Source organism: Phyllostomus hastatus, unplaced genomic scaffold, assembly GCF_019186645.2.
Source record: "Phyllostomus hastatus isolate PE091 unplaced genomic scaffold, TTU_PhHast_1.1 phas_scaffold_193, whole genome shotgun sequence".
Taxonomy (NCBI): Eukaryota; Metazoa; Chordata; class Mammalia; order Chiroptera; family Phyllostomidae; genus Phyllostomus; species Phyllostomus hastatus.
The window spans coordinates 781,275-796,246 of NW_025334015.1; the positions used below are offsets into that span (position 1 = coordinate 781,275).

General features: G+C 39.4%; 1 protein-coding gene across 2 annotated transcripts in view; it reads left to right on the forward strand.

Annotated features, from left to right (window-relative positions):
- Window positions 1-1,292: 1,292 nt before the first annotated feature.
- Window positions 1,293-14,972, forward strand: part of LOC123832539 (tubulin-specific chaperone cofactor E-like protein) — a 212,638-nt gene continuing 198,958 nt past the window's right edge. For both annotated transcript variants that reach the window (XM_045860210.1, XM_045860209.1), the window contains exon 1: window positions 1,293-1,462. The gene's annotated coding sequence lies outside the window, so the exon portion shown is untranslated. The remainder of the gene's footprint in view (window positions 1,463-14,972) is intronic.

Consider the following 14,972-nt stretch of genomic DNA (forward strand, 5'->3'; position numbering starts at 1 on the left):
GACACTGTCCATCATTATAGCATTAGCCACATACAGTTCTGGGTGCCTGACATATGGGTAGCATCCTATGTGTCAGGACATGCAGTTTTAACTTAATTTTAATTAATTAAATATATATGTGGATAGTGGCTACCAGACTGAACAGGCCGGGTGCAGATTAAGAGGAGGTAGGAAAAATGATCAGATATACATTTTAGAAAGATAATTTTGGCTGTCTTGTGGGGATAGATCAGAGACGGGTAGAGACATTGACCTTATCTTTATAAGAGAAGAAAAAAATTAGAAAAGTGACTCAATATCTCAGAGAAATAAAGAAGTACATTACTAATCACACCCATATATAATATTTACATATACATGTATATAACATGCTCATGGCATTTATCACCAGTAATGACCCACATTTCTTGTCATTTTCTCCAGGTTGATTAGAATACATTTAACTTCAGAATACATTCTGGGTGTCCCTAAGGGTCCCTGAACTCACAAGTCTCTCATTTGAGTATCTATGTAGCATCCACTCTGTTCTTCCTACTCTGTGCATATCTCATTAAGGCTATTTTTGATTATGATCATGCCACTGATCCTGATGCCCCCAAAGCCATTAATCCTAAAGTGCTAGAAAGACACTCTGTTCTCTGCAGCAGGAGGAGGAAAGCCCCAACTCAGCAAACTTAGCCACACTGCTAGGTTCCCCAACCCTTGATCCTCAGAGCACTTCCGTTAACCAGTTCTTGCAGGCTTTCCCCTCTAACTCCATTAAGCCCTACGTGTAGAGCAAGAGAAAACAAAACGAAATAAGAGAATTCAGTCTACAAGAACTGCCCCTGGGTCCCTCCTGAAGAACTGTATCTCTGGCCCATAGCAACAAGTACACATGCCTGCACATCTAACCCCTCATCTGCTCTGACACACACCCCATGACAGCACACATCTCATGCAATAGACCTTTTCAATTCATAGTCTGGAAATGAACCTTTCCTAACCTGGAAAGGTTCAGCCTAAAGCCCCTTTCTGTGCGCTTCAGCTTCTCCACAGCCGAGGTTTGCTCTGACCTGCCCCCGGTTCACTCTGAGGTGACGCAGTCCGCGCATCTCCTTTGCACCTAGGTGACCCCCATGCTGCACCAAGGTGTTTCCTTTTGATGTGCCACAGAAAGAGCACAAGCGGTATCTTTCTACGGACAGCCCAGCTATCCTGGCGCCAAGGCAACAAACTCCTAGGCCCCCGCCGCTTCACGCAGCAGACGTGAACACGCGAGAGGGTCACGTGTTGTTGTTGGGCCCGGACAGCTGCTTCCGGGTCAATGCAGGACACTGGGCTGCAGACCCTGTGTGGTACGAGGTGAAGCGGCGAGGGCTAGGGCTGGTCTGGACCGGACTGAGGCCGCGGCGCTGCCGGGAGGGGGGCGACAGGCGCCACGTGGGGAGCCGCCGCAGAGCCCCGCCTCCCGGGCTGCGGGGTGAGTAGGGCTGAGCTCTGGGAGCCGAGGCGGGTAGGCCGCTCCGGGCGGGGCAGGGGGTTGCTCTGTGCGAGCAAACCCTAGGAGCGGGGCGAGGCCTGGCTGGGAGGCGGGGAAGGACGGGATCCCAGCCCGGGCGCCGCGGGCAGGTCCCTGGGCTGGGAGAGGGGCCGTCGGGACGGCGGGAGCGTGTGGGGAGGCGGTGTGAGGTGCGGGGGGAGGCCGGAGTCTCCCTGAGCCCAGGGCCATGCGGCTTGGGAAGAGGCCCCCTGGCTGGCAGGAGAAGCTGTGGAGGCTGAGGCAGCTGGGTGGGTAAATAGGAAACTTGTCTCTAAGCCACTGAATTAAAAAAAAAAGTGGAGGACGTTCTCCTGGGAGACTCCACGGGCGGGCAAAACCGGGCTCTTGGGGACGTTAGGCCTGCTCCTAGGGGGACTGATGAAAGGATGGGGCGCCTTATTTTAAAGGCTTTGGGGTAACTGTGTTGCCCCAGAGTAGTGAGATGTAGAGAAGGAAGGGGTGGCCTATGATGGAGCCTGGGAGGGGGCGCCCTGCCCGGGCCCGCAGCGCTGTGGGACTTCCCGTGGAGGGACCGCTGGGAGCCGGCGAAGCAGGGAGGTTTAATGCTGCCTTCTCTTGCGACGCAGTGACGCTGGAAGCTGCAGTTGAGGGAAGCTGACTGCACGTTGCACTGTTTACGGTCGGTGGAGGAAGGAGGAGTTCTGCCCGGAAGGCTGTAGGCGCCGTCTGAGGCCGTTGGGGAAGTGAACAGCTCTAGTGCAAAGGCAGGTGTAGCGGAGGCGAGTCCAGGCTCTGCCACCGAGTTCCCAGAGCCCATCTGGGGCAGCGAGTTTATGTGGGTGCCCAGGGCCCTTGAAAACGTTCAGCCTCTGGGTCTGGAACCGAATCGGCGGATCTAGGTCTCTAGAGCAGGATGTTTCAAACATTTTTTTTTTTTAAATCATGCTCCGTTGTGAAAAGTACATTTTTATATTGAACCTTATGACTCGTGATGCATTCTAATAATTTCTGTTGTATTTCGTTCTCTTTCATTAAAAAATGCTGACTCAATCCACTACATTGACTTACGGGTCACAAATTGCAGTTTAAAAAATACTGTCTCCCAGGCACATTTCTCTGTCTTCGGTTAGTGTCCTCATATCGTATGCTTCGGGGGAACAAGGATGATTCCAAGGACATGGATTGGTGTGGAGGGAGGGTGGTACCAACCAGGTGCAACTGACTGCTTCATTTGTTTAAATATTTATAATGCAGCATATTTGGTGTTTTGCACAATAATCTTAACCTTTGATATCTTATTTTGCTTGATCATTGGATGAGATTTTTTGAAATAAGCATGCTCCCTAATTTTCTCTATCTTTTGCTGTGTCTGAGAAATATGAGAGGTATCCATTTAGTTGATTTATCCCTGCAACATAGTTAAGGTAATTTTATTTTAATGTTATAGTGTTGTAAATATATACTGATTTGCTTTTCTGCTATTTAAAAAAATGTTAAGCTGAAACCTAAACTCTTCTTACTCCAATAATTAATATGTGATATACTCTACATGATTAAATGTATGTGGCTTTGGTATGTATTTTAAACTTAATCATAAACTTAAATATAACTTTGAGTCAGTTAACATCGTCATTGCCCCCAGGGAAATGTTTTCTTCTGTTTATAAAATAAGTGAAGTCCTTATATGAATAGTGCTGTAATAAACATTAATGAGTGTTGGTGAACCTAGTGAGAGGCCTATATGTGTTACTTTGTTTAAAGTCCTTTTAAAAGTTGTCACGCAGTGCAATGGGATGTTGAGTGTCAAATCATGTCATGTGATTTCAGTAGGTAAATTTATAGGGCATATGATTAGGACCTGTTTAATAGCATTAAATATTTGTTGTGGATACCCTCATATTATTTGGAACACGGATTCAAAGACACAGACATCAGAGAAGAATTGCTCAAATTAAACTTCCTCTGTGGAGCCACATTCTTGATTAGATGCCTTAAGAAAGCACTGTTACCATTTTTAAACTTTGTATGTTGTAAAATATATCTTTCTTACCTTTAACTATTTATATCGATGCTTGGTTATTGATGAGAGGGCTGTGCTGGTATGTATCAGCCATCTTTTAAATTACCTTTTAATAAGGTAAATAGCTGTTTAAAAATATTTAGCTTTAAAGAATGTTTAAAAGTTTGTGTGTGTGTGTGTGTGTGTGTGTGTGTGTGTGTGAGGTATTTGAAAAATGAAGGAAGATTCTTATCAATTTGTTTTCTGGGACTCTTGTACCTATCAATAAACAGTTGTGAAGATTTTACCCTGAGTGATTGTGTTTGCTTTTTTATAGTTTTCTTTTGAACTTTAGACTCTTAAATATGTCCACCTGTAGCCAGATATATTCCCCTTCTAATTTTTGCTACCAAACTGCTGTGAGTTTGGAAATTAGATGCTTACATTTATTAGAAATTTGTGTAAAATGAGATTGTGTAGCTCTCAATGATGTTCTTTTATGTATATATGTTAATTATATATAATATGTATATATGTATAATTCACAAATTACTTTTTTGTGTTTTTAGTTTCTGAACTACGTGACATGTATTTTGTATACTCAGAAGCCTATTTACTGACCTTTTAGTCAGTCATAGGCTGTGTTTTAAATAAGTGAATTTTATTTATTTTGGGCCTAGTTAGCGGTATAAGAGGTTCTTAAAAAGTAACATGAAGCTTACAGTGATATAATTTGTATTTAAGAGATGAAAAAAATCATTATTTAGCTGTGATTGTTGCCTTTGCCCTACATGCAATTAGTCTACCATTCCTCTCTTTTTCAATTTTTTTTACCACCTTGTGCTGACTCCTTTTTTTTAGATTAGAATACTAACAGCCTGACTATTCCCATTGTTTTTCTACTTGTGCATAATCTTGCAAAGCTTCAAAGAGTATTGTCATTTATCATTGCCTTCAAAAACCGGCTAGTAGCTTCCTAGTGCCCGTGTAGATAAAGCCCATCCGGTAGCAGGAATGTCCAAGCTTTTGGTGTCTCTGGGCCACACATTAAATACACAAACACAAAAACAAAACAAATGTCATAATATTTTTAAGTAAACTTACAATTTTGTGTTGGCCCGCATTCCTAGCCACCCTGGTCCACATGCTGCCTGTGGGCCACAGGTTGGACACCCCTGGGTATAGGTTGACCTTGAGGGCATTCCACAGCCTCTAGTTTTTCCTGACATTATTTTTCCATTTGTAAATGCAGATCCTCTGTTCCTGCCAAGTGGTCTACTTATCATACCTTCCTTTGTATGTAACATTAGTCCTGAAAGTCTACATGAAACCTGTTTCCTCAGGAAATCCTACTCATCTTCATATCATTACAGATAACTCTTCTCCATGAAGCCTTTCTTTTCTGTATTGTCCATATTGCTTTTCCTGAATTGTTTTGTCTTGTTTTTACCTCTTTCAAATTGTAAACTCATAGAAGAGTGGAAACTCAAATATCCTTCACTTTCTAGGACCCCTAGCATAGGGTTTATCAGACCAAGTGAATCAGAATTAATTGGATTTATGGTTAAAATTACAGATCTCTGAAAATTCTACCCTAGACTGACTGACTGAATCAAAATCTTGATTCTTTTGTACAGTAAAATTTAAGATGCACTGACCTAGCATAATGCCTTAAATTATAGTCGTGCAAGTGATGTAAATGAACTAAGCAGTCAGCCGGTTGGTTTAATTTTAGGGCTTTGGAGTTAGGCAGCCTACATTTGAATTAGGTCTCTCACTCACTAGCCATCTGAGTATAACATTTGTGCTTTAGGTTTTCAATTTGTTAAATGGGATTAATAATAGTACCCCTCACAAAGGTGTTACAATAATTGAGTGAGAGAGCATATATAAAACAACATACAAGGCACAGAGTAAACTCAACAGATTTTGTCTGTTGTTGAAAGGATGATCAGCATGACAACAGTCATTGAAGAAATGAAAGTGGTGAGCATAGGTTCCAAGTCAGTCATTGTTATTTGCTCCTGGGTAACAGATCCTGGACCCATATGGTGTCTAAAGTCATAAAGGTGTTTTGCTTTAGAATTCTGTTATCAAATTAGCATGTTAAATTCCCCACCCCCCTTTCATCTCCCCACTGCCTGAAGAGTAAAGTACAAACTTAAACCAAGGTATCCCCTTTACCACCGGGTCCACTGCCCATCTTAATCTTCCAGCCCCGTTCCCACACACACCATAGCAGCAGCACTGCATTTCTCACTTAGACGTATCTGGTACCTTACATGCGAGGTATTTTTATTTAGGAAATCTTGTGGCTCTATTTTATGACTCAGCTGTATGTGTGGCCTATGTCCTTAGTGAGGACAGTCCTTTGGTGTTCTCAGGGTGCCTTTTACATCATTTTGCATTACTTTGGGTATATTTGTCTTTTTTAGGAGAAAAGGATCTAGTTCTGGTGTGTGTTCCCAGTGCCTTCTCTTTATCCTCACCTGAGGCCATGCTTATTGATTCTTAAAGAGAGGGTAAGGGAGGGAGAGAAACATCATTGTGAGAGAGAAACACCTATGGGTTGCCTCCCGCATGCACCCTGACTGGGAGCTGGATGGAGCAATCTAGCATGTGCCCCAGTAGGGAATCAAATCCGTGGTCTTTCAGTTTACAGGACCACTGACTTTCCAACCAACTGAGCCATGCTGGCCAGGGTTGTTAGAGGTAGAAGATGTTTAGTTGTTATTTGACTCTATAAGCTTTTCCATTTGTCTAGATTTACTTACTCTCAGCTTTCATCAAAATAACTATATTTTATTGACTACCTACCACATGCCAGGCACAAGTAGATGTTTTAAAACCTGTATTTTTCACAGTGACTGTGAAATAGCTATTAATAGCTCCATTTTGCAGGCATAGAGAAGTAAGTAACTTGTTCAGATTTCAGTGTAGATTCATAATTGAAGTCAGGCCAAACTGAAGCCCCTTCTGTTAATCACGGTGCTCTTCTGAAAATAGGAGGAGATGTGAGCAGATGACACACTGTCAGGACCCAGGGCTGTGTGCCTGTGTGAAGCTGACTAGTCATTCTCAAGTGGTGGTTAGGAATGTGACCAATTACTAGTACTTTTGAGACAAAAATTATATAAGCTAAAATTCTTCCTAGGTAAATGCTTTCCCAGTGATTTTCAAAATTTCCCTTTCCATTCTCTCATACTCCTAATTGGTATACTTGATTTTCATTTCACTGCCAGCAGATACTCATTTTTATTCAAAGTAAAATCTACTCTTTCATTCATCTAACAAGTATGTATTGCCAAGTGCTAGACACTGCTCCACATAACACTGGACCAGAGTGATGCATCCCTGCTTTTGTGGACTTGGTGCTGGGGGAGAAGGATCCAAAACCAGCACAAAACTACCAGGTTGTAATAAGTACTGGAAAAAGTGAAAGAGGGTGAAGTGATGAGTGACTGATGGTGGCAGCAGTGCTATTTTGGGTGGGCTCATCAGAGGCAGCCTCGCTGAGGCGGTAATATTTGTGTCTAAATTGATTTGAGACTTAAATGCTTAGGTGAAGCCAGATAAGGCAAAATCCAGCAAAGCGCTTTCTCAGGAATGCACTGAGAAGGGGATCTGCCTGCAGGTGTGAGCATGAGAAAGCTGGGCTGGCTGAAACCTAGTGGCCAGGAAAACCATAGAGGAGGTAAGGTTAGAGAGGTAAGCACAACGCATTAAATGAAGCCCTCAAGACTATGATAAAGAGAGTGCATTTTATTCCAAGTGTGGAGGGAAGCTGCTGGAGAGTTTAATGGACTTAAATTTTGAAAAGATCACTGGGCCACTTTGTGGAGAATGAATTGTATAGTCATGAGAGAGCAAGGGGAAAGCTATTGCAGCCCTCCTAGTGAGAGGCTGATGTAGGCTTGAACCAAAGCAAAGTAATGGAGATGGTAAGAATTGGAGTGATTTAGAGGTACTGTTCATCAGACTTGCTGATTATTTACATGGGGGTATGAGAAGAAGACAAATCAAATATAACTCTGGAAGTGGGGACTGGTGGAGGAGGATTAGCTTTGAGGAGGGAATTAAGAGTTGTTTTTGCTGTTTGTGTATCTCCCTGATTATACATACCCCACCCTCCAAGAGTGCCACAGTTCTGAATTTTGTGTTTCTTATTCTCTGACTTTTCTTTACAAGTTTTACCACATATATATGTGACCCTAAACAATACAGTCATTAACTTAATATAGTTTTGAATTTTTGTAAGGTAGTTGTATATATATTCCTGTGATTAGGTATTTTATTCATTCAACATTGTTTTTTAAAGTCATTCCTATTGATGAGGAAGCAGTCATAGGGAACTATCAATTGTTCATTTCCGCTACTGTGTAAATGTTCATCTTAATGACTATAACACAGTTTATCCAATTGCCTATTCTTGGACACAAGGGCCTTTTTTGTCCTACCAGGATTTTTGTAATTTCAAAAACTACTGATATGTGGCCATTTTTTGCTCTTCTCCTGGCATACCTGCACAAGCTCTTCAGAGTTCACATGGAGAAGGAGAATTGCTGTGTCGCAGGGTGTGTGCACCTTCAATGTCACTGGATGGTGAAAGGTGTTTGCAGGCTGTTTGCATTCATTTGGAACAAGGCATTTGTCCTCCCATGAGCCGTGGGAGACTTCCTGTTCTTCCACACTTTTTCCAGCACTTGGTCTTGTCAGTTTTGCTAATTTAAATGGTATTTCATTAAGGTTTAAGTTTTTTGTTTCTGAATATTATTAAACTTGAATATCTTTTACACATATTTATTAATCATTTGAATATTATCTTCTGTTATATATTGTTGATGTGTTTTGTCCATTTTTCTCTGTTGGGTTGTTTGCCTTTTTCTTACTGTTTTCAAGAGTTCTCTATACTAGTTACATATGTTGTGAATATCTTTTTTTCCAGTTGTCTTTTTAAGTGTTTAATGTCTTTTTCATGATCTAAATTTTTTCATTTTACTGGTCACCCTTTTCTTTATGGGTTTCTCATATTTTTTATGAAATATTTTTCTATAACAAGATGTTAAAGCTCTTCTATTAGAAAAATATAAGTATTTTCTTCTCATAGGGATAAAGTTTACCTTTCAAATTTTATCTGGGTTTGAGTTTTTCTAAGTTGTAAGGTAAGGATTATCTTTCATTTTTCCCAGATTGTTATTCACTGTCTTGAGACCTTAAATTTGTGTATTCACTGCTGCACGTATAATTTTTTTCTAATGAAAACTAATCCATTCAAGAAACTAATATTCATTGCTTTTTTGGCAGGCAGGAGACATTGAGAATAGTTTTTTCCCTTTGGTGACTAAACCACTCAGTATTGCTATTAGTTTTGTGGTTCATTTATTTTGATGTAGTTAACAAAGAGGTATCTTGGGTGTAATGGTTTACATGTATTTTAGTAAGTTGTATTTCTATATTTGTGCGTGATGCAATGCACTGTTGACATGAAGTATTTCTTTTTAGTAAAGACAGCATGGCTCAATAGATTAGGGATACAGAAAGTATGACCTAGCATGCTGGTTGGGCCACAGAAACCTGAGCAACTCACCTCAGTGTCATATCCTGTAAATAGAGATAAGTGCCAGCTTGTCTGTTTCAGAGGGTGGTTGTGGAAAATGACAGTTAAACTCAGTGTTGAGACACTTGGCTTTTGGGAAACATTGGCTTTTTGGTCGTTTGTGTTAGGTTACAAAATCATAGTTGCATGGCATGTCATGATAATGCATTTATCAGCTACACACAACTTTTGCACTTGGAACACATAGAGTAAATTGTGAATTGATAAACTGTAATTCTATAGAATAGTTCTGAAAGTTTATTAGAATTAGTTATTTTCCTTTCTTTTCATCCCAAGAAGACATCCACTTAAGTATACTATATAATGCTTAGGAGAGGTTATTGAGATAGAATTGTTAGGTTTACATACTCTATGATAAATAAAACTAAGAATGAGGCTATCTAGCCTAATTATATTGACTTGGACAATGTCCCTCAAGAGTTTTTGTGAGAGAGAGAGCTGTCACTCATGACTTCAGCTGCAAAAGCTTGTTAATGGAATATTCTACAAACCTTATAAATGATTGTGTATATGTCTACATAGTATGGAAAGTGGTCTGGAAAAGTATACACCATAAGGTGCATCCTCAGGCTTAATCTAATTGCTAAGTCTTTTGACCAATGCTTCCAGTTATGGCTGTGGCTCTCAATATGCTTCAGATAAGAAAATGTTTTGGTAGCGCTTATCTACATGCTTTACTTAACTAATAAAAGGAAAAGTACATCTATATGGAAACTACATGGTGTTACAGGTTTTTTGCTTATTTTCAATTGAATGTTTTAAAAATTCAGAATGTATATCACTTGTATTATTAAAGCACTTATTTAGAATAAAGCTTATTAATAGACCTTTATAAATTCATTTATTTAATCTTTCATGGAGGGAAAAATAATTAACACACTTATATCTTCCTAGAGTAATTATGTATCATTCGGGTACACTTATGTTGAGGATCAGAAAGATTTGGAAAAAAATAAGCAAAAGTTCAGCTACCTACAGTAATGTCCAAGAATCTGTCAGGGTTTGGGTGTTGTGGGGATCTCTCAAAAAAGGAAGCTTTCCTGGATGAGGTTAAGAGTCCATAAAGCAGGAGTTAAATTGTCTTAAGAAATAATAAAAGGTACTTACAAAGATTGAGAAAGCTGATAATCCTAAAAGATTGTTTGACAGTCTCCAGGGGTTTTTCCTCTACGGACTGGTTTCATTATTACTGAGCTCTTGCACCCCTCCTCCCATACTCAGCCTCCAAATTTCTCTTTTATCCTTAAAAAAAAAAGAAGCAGCTATGAAAAACTCTCTCTGAACACTTGTTTTTTTTCATCAACTGTCCCATTTCTTCTGCTTTCATCTAAGTTTCTCAAAGGCCTGGTCTATACTCCCTGTCTTTACTTGTTTCCTTAACTTCGTATGTGGCTTCTACCCACTAGCCTGTACTTCTTCCCCAAGGTGAACAAACTCCTAACTGCCCAGGGGTTTTAAAAAAATTCTTATCATTTTTGACATCTTCATATTCTGTGTAAAGATTGATAACCCCCATCCTTGCACTATTCACGGTGATCTATCAGCATTTTTCTTACTCTTATCTCTATAGGATAAAGTCGAACCTGAGCAAGGTCAATCATAAGCGGACTCTACTGACCACCTGACAATCCAATATCCTGCTTCCCCTGCCCCCCAACACATAATTTATGTTTTGGCAATACTGCTTAATAGCCAGTGTTTTATATGTTGAGCCTGTTCACACTCCATCATTTCCCTGCCTGAAATGCTGTTCTGCACCCTGTTAGCTTAATCTTCATAATCTTTCAAAATGGCTCCAGTTACACCTGCTTCCTGGATCATGCTTCCAAAAGTCAGTCACTTCTTATATGTGAATTCACTACTTCTATGCGGTTTATTTCAGGTATGGGTTATTCCCATGTGTTTCCTTCAGGATTGCCAATATCCTTAGGAAAGAATATGGATTTTATTCACTCTCAGTTCTTTAGTGCTTAGCACAATGTTTGGTACAGATGTACTGTTTCTGGAACAGAACTAAATGAGGCTTTAAACTCTATGAGGACATCCATTATATGAGTAACATGCATGGGAAAATATGTCTAATTGATAAAGTGCAAAAAACAGATGGCAGAATTAGCTAAATATATTTGCCCTCTCCATTTTTATTAAGCAAGTCATAAAGAGGTTTTTATTCTTAGATTGCCTTATAAAGGAAATAGGCCTCTATGTGGAGAAAAATAACTAGAATGAAATGTCATCTGACCAAAGGAACAACCTATAGGTGAAACTGTAGTCTTTGTCTAAAATATTTAAGTTTTGTTTTCATGTATAAGGTAGCAAGATATTGTCAGTTGGTTTTTCAAGTGTAGTTTTTTCTGCTCTTCTCTGATGAATAGATGAGATTGGTTAGTTGTATATAAATGGGTCCATGTCAAATGGGTTAAAATAATTTTAAACCATTTTAGAGTGTTTCCCTCTTCACTATTTTTAAGCTATGAAAACTCTTACTGCAGATTTAGCCTCATCCTGAACTATTGCATATCTTGAAATATTGCAGTTTATTTTTTTAGAACTATAAATCAGTTCCTAAGTCTTTACTATTTCAGTAAATTTGATCCTGTGGGATTGGCTTCCTGCTGCAGGAAGCACCCTCTTTTCTTGATTAGTCTTTACTGTAAGCAGTGACAGAAAGGCCTGAAGCTCCCAGAGCATCCTTAGGCTTATTGACAGCTTTGTCACCGCTGCCTCCTGGAGCTATTATGGTCCCAGGCTCAGAGTGGTTTGGACGCAGTTGGGTAATTCTGGTAAAATATTTGGCTAACAATGATTAACACATTTAACTTCTCTAGCAAAGGAAGTGACCCTGCAGGCCTGAGGTTATTCTGTCAGAGCTCTGTACACTTGGCAGTGGAGCACTCTCTGTGCCCTTGAAAGCCACGGTGAACACAGCAGATCAGGCTCTGTCACTCACCCCTGTGTCTCAGCCCCACCTGCCATTTCCACTGTAGTTTAGTTCTGAAGCTTGGTGTGTTTATTCTGCTTTCTTTTTTTAAATTTCCCAAAGCTATTTTACAAAAGTGTCTAATTCTGTTTGGCTGTCCATCTTATTCCTCTCTTCTCCCTCACTATCCAATTCCTTTGTAAATTATTACTAATATTATATTCCACATGGTCTAATTTGGCATCTTTTCCATAAATAATTGGTAATAACAAGGATTTCAAAACCCTTTGACAAATTTTTAGGTCATTTCCAGACATATCACTCAAAAATGTTTTATATTTTCAAAAGATAATTAGAAAAAAAAATGATGCATATATCTGGTGACTTCAGGTAGTTTAAGCAGGGAAACAGCCAAGATCAAATCTCCTTTTTACCCTATTCCATATTTCTCTCTCTGGAGTCAACCACAGGCACAGATTTTACTGCTGTCTGTTTTATTCCCCTGGAGGTAGTGTATGCTTTATGTAAGCAGATAAAACTGCTTTTGTAAGATTTAAAATGTATATTTTGGGATTCTGTGTGGTATTATCTATATTTTTTGGAAGTTGTGACTGAGGCTTGTAGTATTCACACTTCATCAAGTATGGTACTCTACTATAACATTTGTGAGTGTGTATGAAGTAAATATTGACCCTGTATACCCTCATTAAGCTATATTTTGGGCTGGTGGTCTGACATGGCCTATTTTCTATTTTCAGTTGCATTGAGTTTCATACTAATTTTTAGCTAGCCCTTTGGGGACATAAGATACAAATTGTCTTATAGAAGCTGAACGGTACTTAGGTGACTGGGTATTCTGTTCTGATATCAATCTATTAGGCAAAAGGATCCTGAGCACCTTATCCAACCCACACTTTATCCTGACTTTCTCCAAGCACTTTACAAGAACATAGTATAGTTAGGATTTGAAACACAAAGGAGTTGAAATTTTCACAGGCGCACTCCACAACTTGATAATGGAACCAAGCAACATCACCCAAGATTCCTGGCTCCCTGACTTGAAGCAATTTAGAACAGTTTTACAAATGCATTAGTACTATGCCAATTGTAGAGGTAGTCAGATGTAATTTGACACTTTTTTTTTCCAGAAAGTCATAGATTACCCTCCTGCCCCTAAAAAACCTTTTCAAAGGCTCCACTTAAAGATCTTTTTCCATCCTGTATTTCCTCATTTTTCAATCTGTTTGGTTTTCAATTTTCCTTTCCCACCTATTGTTCCTTCTCAAACTGCCTCAGCAGATGTTGAGTAGATTTATGTTACTGATTCATATTGCAATCTTAATGTTCCAATTCAAAACTCGTGTATTAATGTGTATACTATCTACATTCCTGGAAAGCTTTTTCAATAGCCTATCCTGGAAAATGACCAATGAAGGCGCCTGGCATTGCTTTTAAGTCTTTGGTGGAGGGCCGGGGTTGGGAGAAGGAAAAAAACCCAGACTATCTGGAAGAGTTGCTAAAGCCTGTGGCCACGAAGAATAACTTTTTATGTTCCCTGATTCCTTGCTCACTAGGACTATTTTACCATCTCTCAGTTGTCTCTGTTTAAGTTGAATATAAGACTGTTGTTCTTGAATTGCACAGCTCTGAATTTAAGTGGTTCTGAAGCTTCCAGTTAGAAGATGCTCTTTAAATTTGGAGACTATTATTTTGACACTGACAGTTTAGCAGCCCCCACACACCCTCTTTATTCTTTTGGAACTGCCAATTGCATGGAAAATAGCAATGCAACTTCTTTGACTTTTTGTTAAACCATTTCTAAAAATTTTCCTGGCATTTGCTGGAGACCAGTCTTTAATAAGAGCAATGGTTGCTGACATAGCACCTGCTCCATATTGTCCATTGCTTTTGGTGATAAATTTACATTGAAAAAAAGAACCTTTCAACCTGAAGTTCCTAAAGACCAGGAGAATGCTTGGCAGTTCAGTTTTGACACAGTCAGTGCTGGTATAGAGGACACCTGCAGACGCTTAGCCCTTTGCATGGACAGAAAGCATAAACTGTTTTCTGCTAGCACAGGCTCTATCCTTAAGCTCCCCAATGAGGATCCTGATGGAGGGCAGCCCTATATTCTCAAGATGATTTGTGCTGTAATCATTATAGAATGTATTCCATAATCTAAACTTTGGTAAATTGTACACATAAAAGTGTGGTTTAGTAAGTGGATGAGTGTTTTTACTGGCACAAAAACACACACACAGATCAAGGAACTGACTCGAGAGTCCAGAAATAAACCCACTGAATGGTCAGTTAATCTACAACAAAAGAGGCAAGAATATCAATAGGGTAAAGGTAGTCTCTTCAATAAATGGGTTAGGAAAACTGGGCATGTGCAAAACAATAGAGCTAGACTAATAGGAGACCTAAATTTAAGACCAGAAACCATAAAATTTCTAGAAGAAAATTTGGTTAGTAAACTCTTTCATAGTTGTCTTAGTGATATTTTTTTGGATATGTCTTCTTGGGCAAAGGCAACAACAGTAAAAATAAACAACTAGAGCAAAGAGCACACTTCTGGCTGTCTTTTAAGGATGATTTCCAGAGTGGCCATAGATTAATTTGTTTCTATCTCCTCAACTAGTATTTAGTCATATACTCATTTCTAAATAGAACTAGCTATATAGAACTAGAACAGTTAAAAATTCTTTTTCTGTGGAAGAAGGGGAGAATGTATTTTGAGGGACAGATTTGTTCAAACTCTTTAGTCTGATATTTAGTCTATACCTCTCCGTTTAGTTCTTTTTCCTATTACCACATGAACCCTATGTACCAGCCTAAAGTCTTCTTGTTATCCTGAGTTGAAAGGGACTGCCTCCTCTTCTAAAGCATCTAGCACTTTAAAAAAAAAAAGATTTTATTTATTTATTTTTAGTAAAAGGTGAAAGATTTGTAC